The sequence below is a fragment of the Heterodontus francisci genome, chromosome 12 (genome assembly GCF_036365525.1).
Source record: "Heterodontus francisci isolate sHetFra1 chromosome 12, sHetFra1.hap1, whole genome shotgun sequence".
NCBI classification, from domain to species: domain Eukaryota; kingdom Metazoa; phylum Chordata; class Chondrichthyes; order Heterodontiformes; family Heterodontidae; genus Heterodontus; species Heterodontus francisci.
This window is the reverse complement of record NC_090382.1, coordinates 40,727,941-40,743,899: the sequence shown is the minus strand read 5'-3', so window position 1 is coordinate 40,743,899 and position 15,959 is coordinate 40,727,941. Positions and strand designations below refer to the sequence as shown.

The following is a 15,959-nucleotide window of genomic DNA, read 5'->3' as shown; positions in this document are numbered from 1 at the left end:
GGTGTAATTATAGGAGTCTGAGAGTCTCAAGGAAATTCAACACAGCAAAATGCATATTTGATCTCTATTTGGCACTTAGACCCTTGAATCTTAACAGGATTGAATGAAACAATAGGTATATTTTGTCTGTGAACAGGATCCCAGCATTTTAAAAGCCTTTTGAATCTGCCACGAGGTTAAAACCTTTTTCCCAAAGGTAGTCACATTAAATATTGAATAAAGATTATTTTTATTTATTAGTATTTTGGTCTGAGATGCTTCAGGCACTGAGTGCAGTCAAAACATCTCCATGACATTTGTCTTTATATAGAGAATCTTACCCTTGCCATTCTTCTTCTTCAATTTCATAACAAACATGACTTGCTTTAACCTCATACTGGCTTGTAACTATTTTGTAACAGACTCTATAAAATTCACAGCCAGTTAAAAAATTAATTCTTGTCAGGAGTAGAAAAAAAAAGAAAATTTATGAATGGTAAATTGGTAAAATATTTTACTGGGTATGACTGAGTAATTGTTGTTTATTATCCTGAATGAGATTTATTGTAATGAATCCAATGTCTAGCCAGAACCATTGTCCAATAATGCAGTGATGTAATAATAACTGGAGAGTAGGAGCTGCACGTCCAGAACTGGAAATCTTGTTTGACTAATTAATTGGATCAGAAATGTTCTTGAGCAGTGCCTTAGCAAGCACTGCAAAGCTTATGTGAACATTCAATATTAATTGATCACAGGCAACTTTTTGGCACTGACCAGTTTGAACAAAATGTTTCCTTCTTGGCTTAAACTACATTATCTGTTAACACAATAAGTTTCTTCAAAGGTCCAGTTTCACCCCTTTTGCAGTCTTTGATCGATTTGCACGAACAACTTATTTTACTTTTCACAAAAGGATGCAATGAGAATTAACACTTTGAACACCCTTGATCCTTCTGATCCACTCTTGCTATAAATCCAGTGGAACTATGCCTGGAGGGCCAGATATTAGGCTGGGAACCAGATACACTGGGTCCCTGCATTGCATTACCATTACCACAGGTCATGTATTGAGGAAAGCCTCCATTAGCCCCTGACAAGGTCAATTGTGAAAGAGGGGACAGAGCCAGGGTTGGGTTTTCCAGCCTGGGAGATACTGTGTCCTTGGCCACTTACAAGGTGGCGTGGATCATTTGTGACCCCTATGCCAGCTGAAACATGGCACACAAGCTCACCAAATGGTGCAAGTGAGACCTGCATGGCAGTACAGACCTCCCATAAAGACCGAGTGCACTTTTGTACCGATTTTGACCCTTGCAAAGGGGAGGGGGGCAGTGGAACAGGAAGCAGGTATATCCATTATTGGCTGGGTGGGATGATAACCTGTCCAAGAGTCTTCTGCTCAGCCTACTCCTGTGGGTCAAGCAGGTACACAAAATGTACCCCTTGATGTACAGGTATGCTCTAGGGCTGTTTAAAAGAAATCACAAACTTTGGCAGTGTCAATGGTGGAGGTCCAGGCCAAGCACATTCCAGAATTTATGCTGAAATGCAACCCCCACCCCAGTGAAGTACCATCCCTGAATCTCCTCTGTTCAAATAAAAACAAACCCTTCTGTTTAAACTTTATCCATATTTGCATTTTCTCCTACAGCATTCAAGAGAATCTATGCTATATTTTCACTGTTGCCTCAACATTCTGCCTATAGTGTGGAGCCCAAAACTACACACAGTATTCCAAATGTGATTACCCCCATTGTGTTTAAAAACACTGCAGTTGATTTCCTCCATGAAGTGAGTGCAGAAATAATAAACCCTTCCAAATCAATTGCATTTATAATTTTACTTCACCAACTGTACAGAGAAAATCTTTTTCATTGTGGAGCAAAGAAAGGGAGTTAAGAGTGGTTGTCATTAATCAATTCACTTTCTTCTGCTTCCACTGTTTCTCTCACACACATAAATAATCACATACATGTACTCTTCCCATCTTGTACCCATAGATTTTGGGAGGCGTCATGCTTCCAGCGATGCCTTCTACACAGGAGACACTGCACCCCTGATGTTCCAATATGTTGTGACTGCATGTGAGGTCCCTGTATAGTATTGAAGAGAATGGCCCCAATTGCAAGATTATAGTTATTAACCAATCCTTTTTATCGCAGGTTATCTATTTCCCACCTACTGTGGGTCTCATGAATATCCTCTTCCATGGCTCTGTGATCCCCCCTCTATCTTCATGTGTCTGACTGCCTGTATCATTAACATATTACTGAAGATGCAATAAATCATCTCCATATTTCCAGATTTTCATTCTCATTCCATGCCTATAAGGTTCCTTCACACACTTAGGATATAATTTTAACTTAGCGACGCACTGGCAGCCAGGAAGCCCAATAGGACGTGGGGAAACCAAAGGTTTCAGCAGGGCATTTGTCAGTGGCTTTTTAACCCAGCCACTACATTAGCATCTGACTGCCAGGTTTTCTGACCAATTAGTGTGAGTGGCCCTGATGACCTGCATGAGTCTATTTCAGCTGAACTACTAAAAGGGGCTGTGTGAAGATGAAGGATTTTCCAGGTGCTTGAACAGAGGAAGAAACTGCATCAAAGGCAAGGCTTCATTGATGCATCTCTAAAGCTGATGCTATGGTCTATATGGGCCCGCAAGGGCATTCTCTTTGCTGCCAATGGGAGAAAGAAGCCTGCCTCAGAGAACAAGAAGGCATGGCTGGAGATTCACAGAAGAGGAGTGGGCTGCTACATTCCTGGATGCAGTGCTGGAAAAGGTTTAATGTTCTAATGAGGTCATGACAGGTGAGTGCAATATCACACTCAAGTACATTCTGATATCACCCCAACCACCCGCACCCCACCCCCACCCCCCCCCCCCCCCCCACACCCTTACTCTGCCTTCTAAAGCCTACTCCAGCACATCACTCTTCATAACAACTTAGCTTGCAGGTGCACCCATCCCTCGCCGTCCATTACCTCCTCACATTCCCATCTGACATTAATGCAATGTCATACCTAATCCTCACTGAGACCCTGAACAAATTTTGCCCATCCAGCTGCTTAACACTTTCCATTACTCTCACTCATACGTCTCTTCTTTTTCTCCTTGCAGGAGAAGTGAGCACAGAATGCCAGGGAGAAGCAGAGAACCAGAGATGGTTCACCAGCCATCTCCACACTGACAGCTGCGAAGGAGGAGGCACTGGAGATAAGCTGAGTCTCGGCATGCCTGGCTAACAGAAATGGAGAGATCGGGGCCTCTCAGCTGCCTGGTGACAGAGTTAAATATCACACAGCCACATAGCATACAACACTCACTCATGTTGACTTCATGTCACCAGCCAGTGAAACATAATGGTGTGCACAATGATGACTTAACACCTTCTTAACCTTGACAGTTCTAAATCATGTCTTTCACTTCCCACAGGCTCATCAAGCATCCCTCAGGAGATGATGCAGGAGGAGAACGAAGACTCCTCAGAGGAGATCACTCACTCTGAGGATGCACTGTCACATGATTCATGCAGAACATGCACCAGCTCAGATACATGTACCTCAATGGGACCATCAAGACAGGTAGTTGAGTTTTCACATGGTGTCTCAGTGAGCAAGAGCTGGTGGTGGAGACAGGGAAAGCAGTGCTATGTCCCTATCAGAAGGCACAGACCATTTCAAGCTCTGCTCAGCTGGATGTAGATGTCTAAGGATACGGGGTAAACCTTTCAGGACTGAGATGAGGAGAAATTTCTTCACCCAGAGAGTGGTGAGCCTGTGTAATTCGCTACCACAGCAAGCAGTTGAGGACAAAACATTGAATGTTTTCAAAAAGGAGTAAGATATAGCTCTTGGGTCTAAAGGGGTCAAAGGGTATGGGATGAAAGCCGGAACAGGCTACTGAGTTGGATAATCAGGCATGATCATAATGAATGGCAGACCAGGCTCGAAGGGCTAAATGGCCTACTCCTGCTCCTATTTTCTATGTTTCTATGTTAAGCCGCAGGCGTCATCCATGAAGTGGACAATTCTGGAGCAGAAACAAGATATGTGTGAGGTGTTGGCAGTCTTTCTAACTGCACTGTGCACACTTGGAGAGAGAATGGGAAGTTCATCTCAACCATGAATGCCATGGTGTCGCTGGCCTTTGCAATGATGTCTATATCCACTGGAAAGAGCAGCTATCTACATGCAGCATCAGATGCAAAAGTCAAATGAATGCAGGCTGGCCCATTCTAATGGTTGCACATTCCAAATGCCACCTCAAACAATATTGCTGAAAACCTAATCTTGGCACTTCAGCCCCCCACTGATCTGCAGCAAAGTGCTTTCCAACCCATTGCTACCAGTGAAGTGCATGTGGGCCATGAGAGGGAAGATGGAGAAAGAGTACATGGATATGGGGATTCTGCTCAAAATATTTTCACTTCTCACCCCTTGCCTCTCAACTACAACCCCCACCCCCTTGTCAATGCCCCACATACTACCTCCTATCCCATTGGCCGAGCTTGCTCCTGCATAGATGCAGGTGGAGCAGTCTTTGGTGGGGTCTTCAGGGGCTCCAGAACCCAGGGGACATCAGTTAAGAGCATCTGAGCAGTCAGAGCAGGGATATGAGCAGCCTGCCTCTAGTTCTGCTGAAGCCATAGAGGTAGCACCATATAGGAGTAGCAGAACAAAGAAGAGTAAAGATTTGTAATTGCAGAAGAGTATTCATGTGGGTGTTTAACTCAATCTTACATTGTTAAGTTTCTGTTCAATATTTCGGTAAGATAAAAACTATTTATTTGCATAATTTTCCATTTTTGCCTGCTGCCTGGGAAGTGCCCTTCTCACTTGTAATGAATGGAGAGACAAGAGTTAAAGACGAGCAATGGATGTGTGTGAGACAGGGATGCTTTGTTAATTGTAGGACTGCATTCTGTTGGGGGATGGGGGCCAAGTGGATTCAGAATTTGGCTGCCAGATAGGTTCAGTGCTTCAGTCTAACTGAACCGTGCCTGATTTAGGCCATCTTGGGCACCCCAGGCTTTGATTATATCTCTTCTGGGTTTCATTATCTGGGCTCCTAATGGATGTCAGTAGCCCTTGTCTGCAAGGAGCTGTTATGTTTACAACAGTTTGCTGAATATATTATGTATATTTGATTTATCTCAGAGCAATACAGATAGTGCAATTGTATTAAATCATTAACTGGTTTATTTACAGTACTTTAAAGTGTATTTGCACAACAATATCTCAGCACAATGTCTTCTCAGAACAGTCTCTGTTTTTCTGTAGAACATTCTGGTTAGTCTTTTTTTAGTTTCAGTTTCAAACTTTTCAGCTCCACCCATAGGCTTAAGCAATCGAGCCCAGTGTACACAGATAAGTGAACAGACTAGTACAATCAAACCCAGATCAATCAAACATTACCTTTTCCCCCCCTTTTGACTAAAGACATTATTTTTAATTAGCTATTCTAAACAACAAACATATACACATCAAGTTATTTCTTAGTGTTCAACTTGTCTGTTTTCTCTAAGTACATAAATAGCTTTTGAGATAGGAAGATCTCTTAGGTCTGCAATTAAATTTACAAATTTGAGGTTGTGGATCTGTTTGATCAGCTTGATGAGGTGGATGATCAATATCACTCATAGGAAAAGGAAATGTAACCTCATAACCACTATCCTCAAACTATCCTGGTCTGCTCCCTATCAAATGTCTCGCATTCAACTTGCTGTTGTCATCCAACAGATAAACGTTGGTACCCAGCAAATGTTTAATTTGCTTTAGACCTGACACTGATGAAGCAAGTTTGTGGTCGCAATTTGGCCACTTGATTGGAACACAATCTCCAACTTTAAATTGAGATTTCCTTGTGCCTGTACGTTTGTCAAAGTATGCTTTTGATTGACCGTGTCGTATTGTGATTTCATCTGTTTTCACTCTGACATTCTCGGTAACTGGTAGTGATGGCTTAAGAATGGTCAGTGGCATGCGAAAGTTACGACCTATCATAAGTTCAGCTGGTGTTTTACCGGTCAGAGAATGTGTAGGGTTACTCCAGCTGCTGTCACTCTGTAACCTCGAAAGTCAATCTCAGGTGCCACAAATGTGCATTTGTCCTTGTTTAGCGTCAAATTGTGTTTTACAAGTCGAGTGAGCACTGCTGATAATCTTTGATCATGTTCAGCTCTGTCCCATCTGTGAACAACGACATCATCAAGCGGGTTGAGTATTCCCTCAACATGTGACAAGACTGAAGAAATGATTTTCTGGAATGCGCTAGGTGCTGAACTTAGTCCATAGGACATTCTGCGATACTGAAACATACCTTCATGAGTAACAAAATCTGTATCGGCTTTGTTCTGCTAGTGGTATCTGAAGATAACTTTGTCACATATCAAGCTTTGTGAAGATTGTGGAGTCATGAAATAATGTTGACAGTTCTCGGATTGTAGGAAGTGGATACTTGTCTGGTATGATAGCTTTGTTGACTACCTTTACGTCAATGCATTGTCTAAGTTCACCATTTTTTCATCGTGCAATGTCTAGATTTGATATACACGGTGATGAGTTGATTCATTCAATGATACCATCTGCTTCCATTCATTTCAGTTCTTGTGACACTTTCAGCATGGATTGAAAATGGCAACCATCTCAAATTTTGTGAAACTGGTTGAATTGATGTGCCAATGTGAGGAGCATGACAGTACCCTTTGATCTCCCCAAATCCAGTAAATAAGGAAGGATACTAGCGTGTATAATCTGCATCATAAATCCCATAAATGTGTGCTCTGGTGGGGTCAGCGAGTTTGAATCCAAGCCTATTGAAAAAGTTTACCCCCCATAAAGTTTCGGTCTTTAGCTATGTAGAAAGTGAACCTGTCTAGGGTGACATTTTTGTAGCGTACTGGAACTGTGATCATCCCCCAAACTGGAATGATAGAGTTATCATAAGCTTGAAGAATGTCTGTTGCAGGAGTGCGAGAGAATTGCGAAAAATACCGATGGTAGAGTTTGTCACTCAAAATAGATACTTTTGCGCCAACGTCAATAAAAAGTGACACTGAGATGTCTGTGATCTCGATTGAGCACTCCTTAAAGTGACTTGGTGCTTTACTTTTGTTGATGGAATATACATGTTGTACCTCACTCTCAGGAAGAGACTCCCCCACATGTTGAACCGATGAAGTCTTTTTCTTCGACGACCTGCACATCTTTGCACTTTAAACACGAGTTACACTTTTTCCCTTGAGCTGGACATGGCATTGTTATTCGGTGAGCATTTCCACAATTTGGGCACAGTTTTGAAGGTAACTGACCATGATGGAGCACATTTTGATGAGGCTGCCGATGTCTTCTTGTATTTAACCCTTGCACTGAAGCTGGTTGCATGTATGTGTAACCTCTTTGAGTCTAACATAGCAGATTTAATCTGGACTGCCAAGGTTATGGCTTTTACCAAGGTAAAATCATCATCCTCCATGAGGAGACGGTCCCTAATTCGTGGAATTGAAGTCTTTTCAATCAATTGGTCACGAATTAGTTTGTTGGTTAGTGTGTCAAATTTACATGTAGCCGCCAATTACTGAAATGCTGTCATGCATTGTTTAATGTGCTCACCATGTCTCTGGGATCTCTGGTGGAATGCGTATCGCTCTATCATCACACTTTTCGTTATATTCGAGAGCACTTACCGCTATATCAAATGTAGAGGTATCTTCTGTGAGCTGCTCAAATATCACCTGGCATTCTGCTCCGAGATAATGTATTAGTATCACTTTCTTGCGATTCGCTTCTATATCTGGGCTGTCCATCCCATAGCGAGCAAGTAGGTCTTGAACTCCGAAATCCATCGCTCCCAGCACAAGGGAAGATTACCCGCCATTGAAAGAAATGGTTCTGGAGCAGATAACATTAAATTTTGCTGCATCATCCTTGTTACCACATTTTTCTGATGTTTACACCAGGTTGCTGGATGTATTATGTATATCTGATTTATCTCAAATCAATGCAGATATCGCACTTGAACTAACTTACCAACTGGTTTATTTACAGCACTTTTAAGTATCTTTACATTACAAGATCTCAGCACAATGTCTTCTCATAATAGTCTCTGTCTTTCTGTAGAACATTCTGGTCTGTCTGTTTTTAGTTTCAGCTTTAAACTCTTCACCTCCATCCATAGGCTTAAGCAATCAAGCATGGTGGACCCAGATAAGTGGACAGACTAATACAATCAAACCCAGATCAATCGAACACTACAGGAGCCAGCTAACTCTGCTTCAAGATGTGAAGAACTCAGGGAGGCTCGACTGGTGCAGGACGAAACCATCGAGGCAGCTCCCTGGGAATTTTGCAAAAACATGCTATGATGATCTTTTTGTGGTTGCACATGAGCTGAACATTGATGGAGTGGAAGCCCTTGCCATTGATGAAGACTCCAGGGTGCTCTGGGGGCACATTGATTGCCGCATGTGTGCAGTTCATGACTCCCTGGACCTATGGGAAGCCAATCAGAGCTGCAAAGCCGAGCACCCGCTAATTCTGACTGGCCTCATTGGTTGCAAATTACACATACTTTCCAGCCCTGGCAAACATGGCATCAGTCACCAGTGTGAGATGCATTTGTGGGCAGAAGATTGTGATATTCTGCAAATATCACCTGCAGATCCCTGGAAGAAACTTAGGTGTGGTGATGATTTTGACAGCCACAGCAAAGCTTAATGATCAGGTCCACTTGGCAGGTGGTCTTTTTCCAGGAGGCTGCAAACATCAGCCACCATCTGGCACCTAACTCTGAGCCTAATGAGGCACTGGTCCAGGAATCTTATCCACTGGCTATAAACCATATGCTGGGGGTATTGACTGCTGTGAGCTGAATCTCTCCTGTGGAGCAGCAGCTGTTTGAGGAGAAGACTGCTGCTCCTGCCCCTGCTGGTGCTGCTCCTGCTGCTGGTACTGTTGCTACTGGTGCAAAAGCTGCTCCTGCTGGTGCTGCTGCTGGTGCTCCTGCCACTGCTGCTCTAGCTGCAGGTGCTGCTGCTCCTGCTGGTGCTGCTCCTGCTTCTGCTGCTGGGGTTACTCCTGCTGCTGCAGTTCCTGCTGCTGATGCTGCTGCTGCAGCTCCCGATAATTCTGCTCCCGCTGATGCTCCCCCTGCTTCTGCTGCTGCTGCTGTTGCTGCTCATTTTGGTCCTCATCTGAGATCGAAGATAAAGCTGCAGAAGTGGCACCCATGCTGAACTGATGATTGACAGATGGAAAATGTAGATCAGACCTACAAAATCCAAAGTAGTGGAAATGACACTCGCAGAACATATCCTTTGAACAATAATCTTTCACTTAGACAAGGAAGCAAGTGCAAAGACCGAGCAAAGGATCTTATGTTCAGCCCCCTTAACTCCCCCTGTCATCTTGCCTTGCTTTCACTGGCGAGTTCCAGGAAGTCTGGAAAACCCATGCACTCAGAGTTAAAGTTGAAAACCCCAGTTAAAGTAGCTGTTAATTGCCTCTTAACGTATTTAAATTGACAACCTGCCTCTCCAAAGGGGTTTCACACACATAGTCGAACGCGCTGCAGTTAATAGCAGAAGTCAGAGGGTTCCAGCCAACTTCCTGACATGGTGTCAATTTGATCCCTTTTAACCACCCGCCTGCTCCCAAACCCATTTACTTTGTTTGGTTAAAATTCCCCCTTTAGTTCTCCCAAAGGCTGCATATCTCTTTATATCTGTGAGATTTCCCATGCCATCCTCTATATACAGATATCCATCCCCTTCAAATCTCGGAAACGCTTTTATTATTCCATGGAATTGAGATACAAATTAGTCATGATCAAATTGAATGATGGAACAAGCTTCAGCGCTGAAGGACCTACTCTATGTTCCTATGTCTCTGGAAACTGTCCATCTTCCTTATCCTGAAATGTTGTCACCTAAGGACCCCTCGCCTGACCAATGTTAAATTCAAAGACATCAGCCTAGGAATTGGTTGGCGGCACATACAGACTAAGCGTCCACTTTTCTGTGCAGCGTGCTCACGCACATTGCATGCCGGAATGCGTTGCCCGCCATATCAGCAATGCTATGAAAAGAAGGATCCAGGACCCACATCTGCAACAGGCATTAGGGGCACTGTATATACGAATAAGGAGCCTAAAGCTTATTTAAGAACCCCTTCCCAAAAGTGAATGCTGCTGGAACTGGGCCAGTTGCACTCAGGAAAACAGGTATCAAATGTAGCCCAACCAGAAAGGGACCACTGCATGCCACCACCAAAAAGGTGAGTTTAAAATACTGACTTGAATGTGGAGCAGGAGTGCTCTAGGCCACCATCTCTAGTCTTGTCTCTTCAAGCCTTCTCAAATATTCTATGACTGCTTCTCTTTTTTATATATATATATATAGAGAGAGAGAGAGAGAGAGATACAGCACTGAAACAGGCCTTTCAGCCCACCGAGTCTGTTGCAACCATCTTTCTTTTCTTTTCTTTTGGGCCTCCTTATCTCGAGAGACAATGGATACGCGCCTGGAGGTGGTCAGTGGTTTGTGAAGCAGCGCCTGGAGTGGCTATAAAGGCCAATTCTGGAGTGACAGGCTCTTCCACAGGTGCTGCAGAGAAATTTGTTTGTCGGGGCTGTTGCACAGTTGGCTCTCGCCTTGCGCCTCTGTCTTTTTTCCTGCCAACTACTAAGTCTCTTCGACTCGCCACAATTTAACCCTGTCTTTATGGCTGCCCGCCAGCTCTGGCGAATGCTGGCAACTGACTCCCACGACTTGTGATCAATGTCACACGATTTCATGTCGCGTTTGCAGACGTCTTTATAGCGGAGACATGGACGGCCGGTGGGTCTGATACCAGTGGCGAGCTCGCTGTACAATGTGTCTTTGGGGATCCTGCCATCTTCCATGCCAACCATCAACCACCCATTTATACTAATCCTACATTAATCCCATATTCCCTATCACATCCCCACCTTCCCTCAATTCTCCTACCACCTACCCACACTAGGAGCAATTTACAATGGCCAATTTACCTATCAACCTGCAAGTCTTTGGCTGTGGGAGGAAACCAGAGCACCCGGTGGAAACCCACACAGTCACATGGAGAACTTGCAAACTCTGCACAGGCAGTACCCAGAACTGAACCTGGGTTGCTGGAGCTGTGAGGCTGCAGTGCTAACCACTGCGCCACCCAAATGTTTTGGCCCAGTTTTGAACTGGGGACCTTTTGCATGTTAGGCAAATGTGATCACCGCTACACTACAGAAACACAGCACATCTGTATTGCTCTCCCCTGTTGTCTATTATTCTTTGACCTCCCTTTCACAATGATACAGATTACTGAAGCCTTGGTGCTATGCCAATGTGTTCAATTGCATAGAAAGCAATCTGTTCCCTTTCCTGGTGCTCAGGACATTGTAAGATCATGTTTTACCAGAAGCAGGATCACACTATAGATGGATATAAGTGACAATTGATTAGTTTGTAGGAAGCAATCTTTGAGGTGGACATCAGATAGTCATGAGGATGGTATGAAATGTATATCAAGCAAGTGTTTAGGAACAAGAGCAGTTTTTGAGTACAATACTAGTCCAGTGATCTTGAATTGTAAAATATGGAAAATTATCAGCAACTCACTGGGAGAGAATGCCCTGAAATGACTCTTGGTTTTCTAGGTATGAGCTCGGAACAGAGAAATAAAGTGTTGCTCTAACAGTCACTACACTACATTAAATTACTGGGTTAGTGCTGGACAACTTGGAGTTGGTGGGAACAAGTTTCTGCTTTGAGCATAATTGGGAAGTGTGCTTGAAATTACACTGGTTATGTTACAATTCAAGTTTCTGCTCAGGTTCATTTCCATACTTAAAATCTTCCATGAACCAGCCCCAATCGGTTAGCATAATACAACAAAACATTGATTTTTTTCTTGTATTAAAAATATTAACTGGTATATTTAAGAGAGGTAACCTGCTGCAATTTTATTAATACAGCTAAAAATGGGTTTGTCACACAAAATAAGCATTTTTAATAAGTGTCCAGTCCTCTACCTGTGAGCAACCTGATTTTAAACCAATGACTTTAAAAAGCTATACTGAATCATTTTCTAGATGCATTGGCGTACATTAGTCAATTTCTTATTAAGTTAAACATTTTTTAATATAGAAGCTTTTAAAATGGGCCTGCTAGTGTCTGTGCGCTGAAGAAAGCAAGCTTGATTTAAAGATCCTCCTCAAACAGCCACAAGCAGGTATTTGCCATCCTTATTATTTCTATCTGGGGTGTGGCCGGTTTCATGGGTAGGGCTGGCTTCAGGTGAAATGATTTTTAACTCACCGTTAAATATTGCAGAAACTCGATTTACCCTCGACATAACTTAAGTTGAAAACTTCCAGATCTCTTGCATTGGTTCAGCTGATTTCACCCGGATTACACTGATAAAACTAATGAAAACTCTACCCTAGTGCATTTAGTCAATACCTGAGTGTTCTCAAACACAAACTCAAATGTAGAGGGAATAAAAACAGCAACAAAAAACAAGCTGCCTTGGACTTTGACATAATGACTTAAAATATACAGAAGGAACATCAACTCACAGCTGTAATTACTGAGGAGACAATTTCCTAACCGTTTCAGTGTAACAAATCTGTTTGTGACTTTAACTTTTATCAGGTTTGTAACTGCAATGAATCTCCTCCCCTTTTAAGCTAATAATTATAAAGGTCTGTTCTGAACTGAAAACTTATGCTATCTAGATTCTGTTAGAACTCATCAAGCCCTTTTTTTGGAACTATAACATATATGTATGATATACATTAAAATTTAAATCTTTAACACTATATAACAAATGTAAGAGTAGGCTACCCTACTGCAGAATTTTGGATTTTGGGTTACAACTCATCTCTGTGTTGGGAACAGTCACCCAGCAATGATTTTCCCGACATTGGCCAATTAGTGTTCAGAGCCCTGCTTGCCATCCAATTAAGGATGGTGGACGGGCTCTTGAAGCTGGAGGGCCAATAGGAGGCTCTCCAGCATGGAAGGAGATGCAACCTGCTGTTGCAGATAAGGGAGAGAACGAACACCTCCGTTTTGTGGTGCCTTCTCAGCAACTTTTTAAACTTTTAATTTAAAAAATGACAACTGCTAGGCTACCATCATGGAGGGGGAGCCCTCCACAGGGTGGCCTGAGGCCAGAGCTGTGGCCAGGCAGGTAGGGAGGGTCTCAAAGCTTACCTGGAGCACTGGCCCCAGGTCTGCTGCTGGGAGGCCACTGCCAGGCAGCTGACTTGTTCCCAACAGAGCAGAAGCCTGCAGGCTAACTGGAAAATTCCAGTCGGCCTCTGATGATTGGTTTTAATTGGTCATAAACTTACCAGAATTGGCTGCCCACAACTTCTGGATGGGTAACTCTTCCGCCCCAATCCCACTTCTAGGAAAATGGCCCTGGGGCCGATGATGCTGGAAAACCAATAGGTCGACTGATAGTGTGAAACTCCATGCCCGTCCATCTCTGTTCTACCCCTAGTCTTTGTGAAGCCTGGTCTTTGTGTCTGGCACTAAATTTTAATTACCAAACTGAAGATACCATTAATCCATATTCAGATTTGAATCCCTAAGGGTTGCTGGGATCAGAAAAAAACTTTTACTTTGAACTTCAGGCCACCATCCAAAATGTCTTTTTGCAGAAAGAAGCATTGGATCCTATATTCCTTAGCTCCCAAAATGAGAGGGAAATTTCAGTGACAATGGTGACAGCATGCAGAATGTAGAGACCAAACAAAATTTGTCCTCGGGCCTCATCATAATAATTTAGGTGAACTGTAGGGATCTAACAAGCATGGATCTCTGCCCCACTAAATTGGCTATCGTTGTGCCCATTTAGGCCTATAAGCAGACTTGTGTCTCCTATATGAACTAAAACTAAACCCAAAAACTAATGTTGAGAAGCACTACAATCAGAGCCACACTTCCACCAGAGCTCTGATAGAGTAGACCACTAAGATTTTAAAACAAATGTTCTGCCATCTGGGTAGGTCCAGAGGTGTCCTTCCATCCAGCCATGAACAAATCTTGATTCATATATTGCATGTTACAGAATTTTGCTTTGCAATGGGGCAAGCCCTGGAGGTACAAGAGGAGGAAGAACTGAAGGGTGATCAGCAAGAAGGAAACCAGGTGGAAGAGGATCCAGAGGAGAAATAAGGCTCAGCAGTACTGCCACCAACCAGTGCTCTAAGGAAGCAAATCACTAATGTGAGGTTCACTTGAAGATTCCCTCCCCTCCCAAATGCACCCGCACTCCTTTCTACCCTGTCATCCAGTTCTTACATGCACCATATGAATACCTTTGAACAGTACATCTTACATTACTATAAACTTTAAGACTAACTACAATCTGAAAAAATAACTTACAACCCCAAGATATTTCATGATTCTTCATTTGAAAGTTGCATGTACTGAACAAAGAATAAAATCATCCTTGTACAAACCCCTAGTGCCTGTCATCTATGCTTGTTTGCCTATTCTGGTCCTCTGATGAGGTGGTTCCCCAGTGGTTACATCAAGGGAGGTGGAAGGCTTTTCTCTACGGGCTGGAGGCACTTGAGATGGCCGTGGCAGGTGATTTCAACAAGCACCAGTCATAGTGGGCCTGGCTGTAGACTGCAGTATCGTGGCATCAAGACCAATAAGGTCACAGGTTGAGACCCTGGCGGTGGCTGTCATCCTGACAGAGGACAGCCTCTGATAAAATCAATACCACTCTCATGGGGATGCACCTTTATTAGAAGCAATTGTTGGAATGATGTGGCACTCTTGAAGTTCCTATCCATTCTCTCATTCATGATTTAAAAGCCAGAGGAGTTACTGGACCCCAGAGTCAGGATGTGAGCCATCTGAGATCCCATTGTTGCTGTTAGAGCTTTACTGTGGGCCCACTGCAGTGTTCACGCTCCATGGTTGATTGCATGGTTTTGATACCATGCGCGAACACCACACACACAAGCTGGATTAGGACTCCTCCTTTCTCTTTAATATTGTGCACTATCCCACTCTAACATAAGCCTCTAAACTACATATGATGCCAGTCTCATTGCAAGGATCTGTCATCATGCCCAGTATGAGCTGCATGCTGACAACAAGGTTTTACTACATGATAACAAGATGTAATTTTCACTTTCACTTCACAGCTAATTGCAGACTCAACCATGTTTTCTGGGTTCAGCTTTATTGTAATATCCAGGGATGTTTATTATTTCATATCTTTATATTCCAGGTATGGTCTCACCATTAAAAGTCTCACACTTTTAAAAAAATATTCTGCTTTTCCATTCTTAATATCAAAGTGAATAACCTCTCCACATTATACTCCATCTACTATCTTGCTGCCCACTCACTTAACACCTGTCTATATATCTTTGCAATGTCTTTGTTTCCTTTTCACAGCTTACATTTCCACTTAGCTTTGTATTGTCATAAAACCTGCATACTGCATCTCTCAATCTCTTTGTCGAAGTCATTCATATAAATTGTAAATAATTGAGGCCCCAGCACTAATCCTTGCCGCACTCCACCAGTTACAGCTTGAAAATGCCCCATTTATCCCTACTCGCTGTTTCCTGTCCATTAACCAATCCTCCATCTAGGCTAATATGTTACCCTCAGCTCCATGAGCCCTTATCTTGTGTAGCACCATATCAAATGCCTTTTGGAAATCCAAGTACACTATATCTTCTGGATGCAATGAGAAGCTTTTTATGTTGTCTGAATCAACATAAATGAGATGCGTGGAGTTCAGTTGATTGAAGATCTCAAACAGGTTTATTAACAGCTAACAAGTATATACAATACAGAGCTAACTATTTACAAGACTTGCCTCTGTGACTCTGGCTTGTAGTCACATGGCTGCATCCTCGCACATAGCTCATTAGCATACAAGGATCTTAAAGGTACATGATTCCAAAAGGCAATCACACA

The 15,959-nt window shown here is 43.0% G+C and overlaps 1 non-coding gene across 1 annotated transcript; it reads right to left on the bottom strand.

Annotated features, from left to right (window-relative positions):
• Positions 1 to 11,177: 11,177 nt before the first annotated feature.
• Positions 11,178 to 11,250, bottom strand: trnav-aac (transfer RNA valine (anticodon AAC)). Its single transcript has one exon. It is a non-coding gene; the product is annotated as a tRNA-Val (tRNA).
• Between the last annotated feature and the right edge of the window lie 4,709 nt (positions 11,251 to 15,959).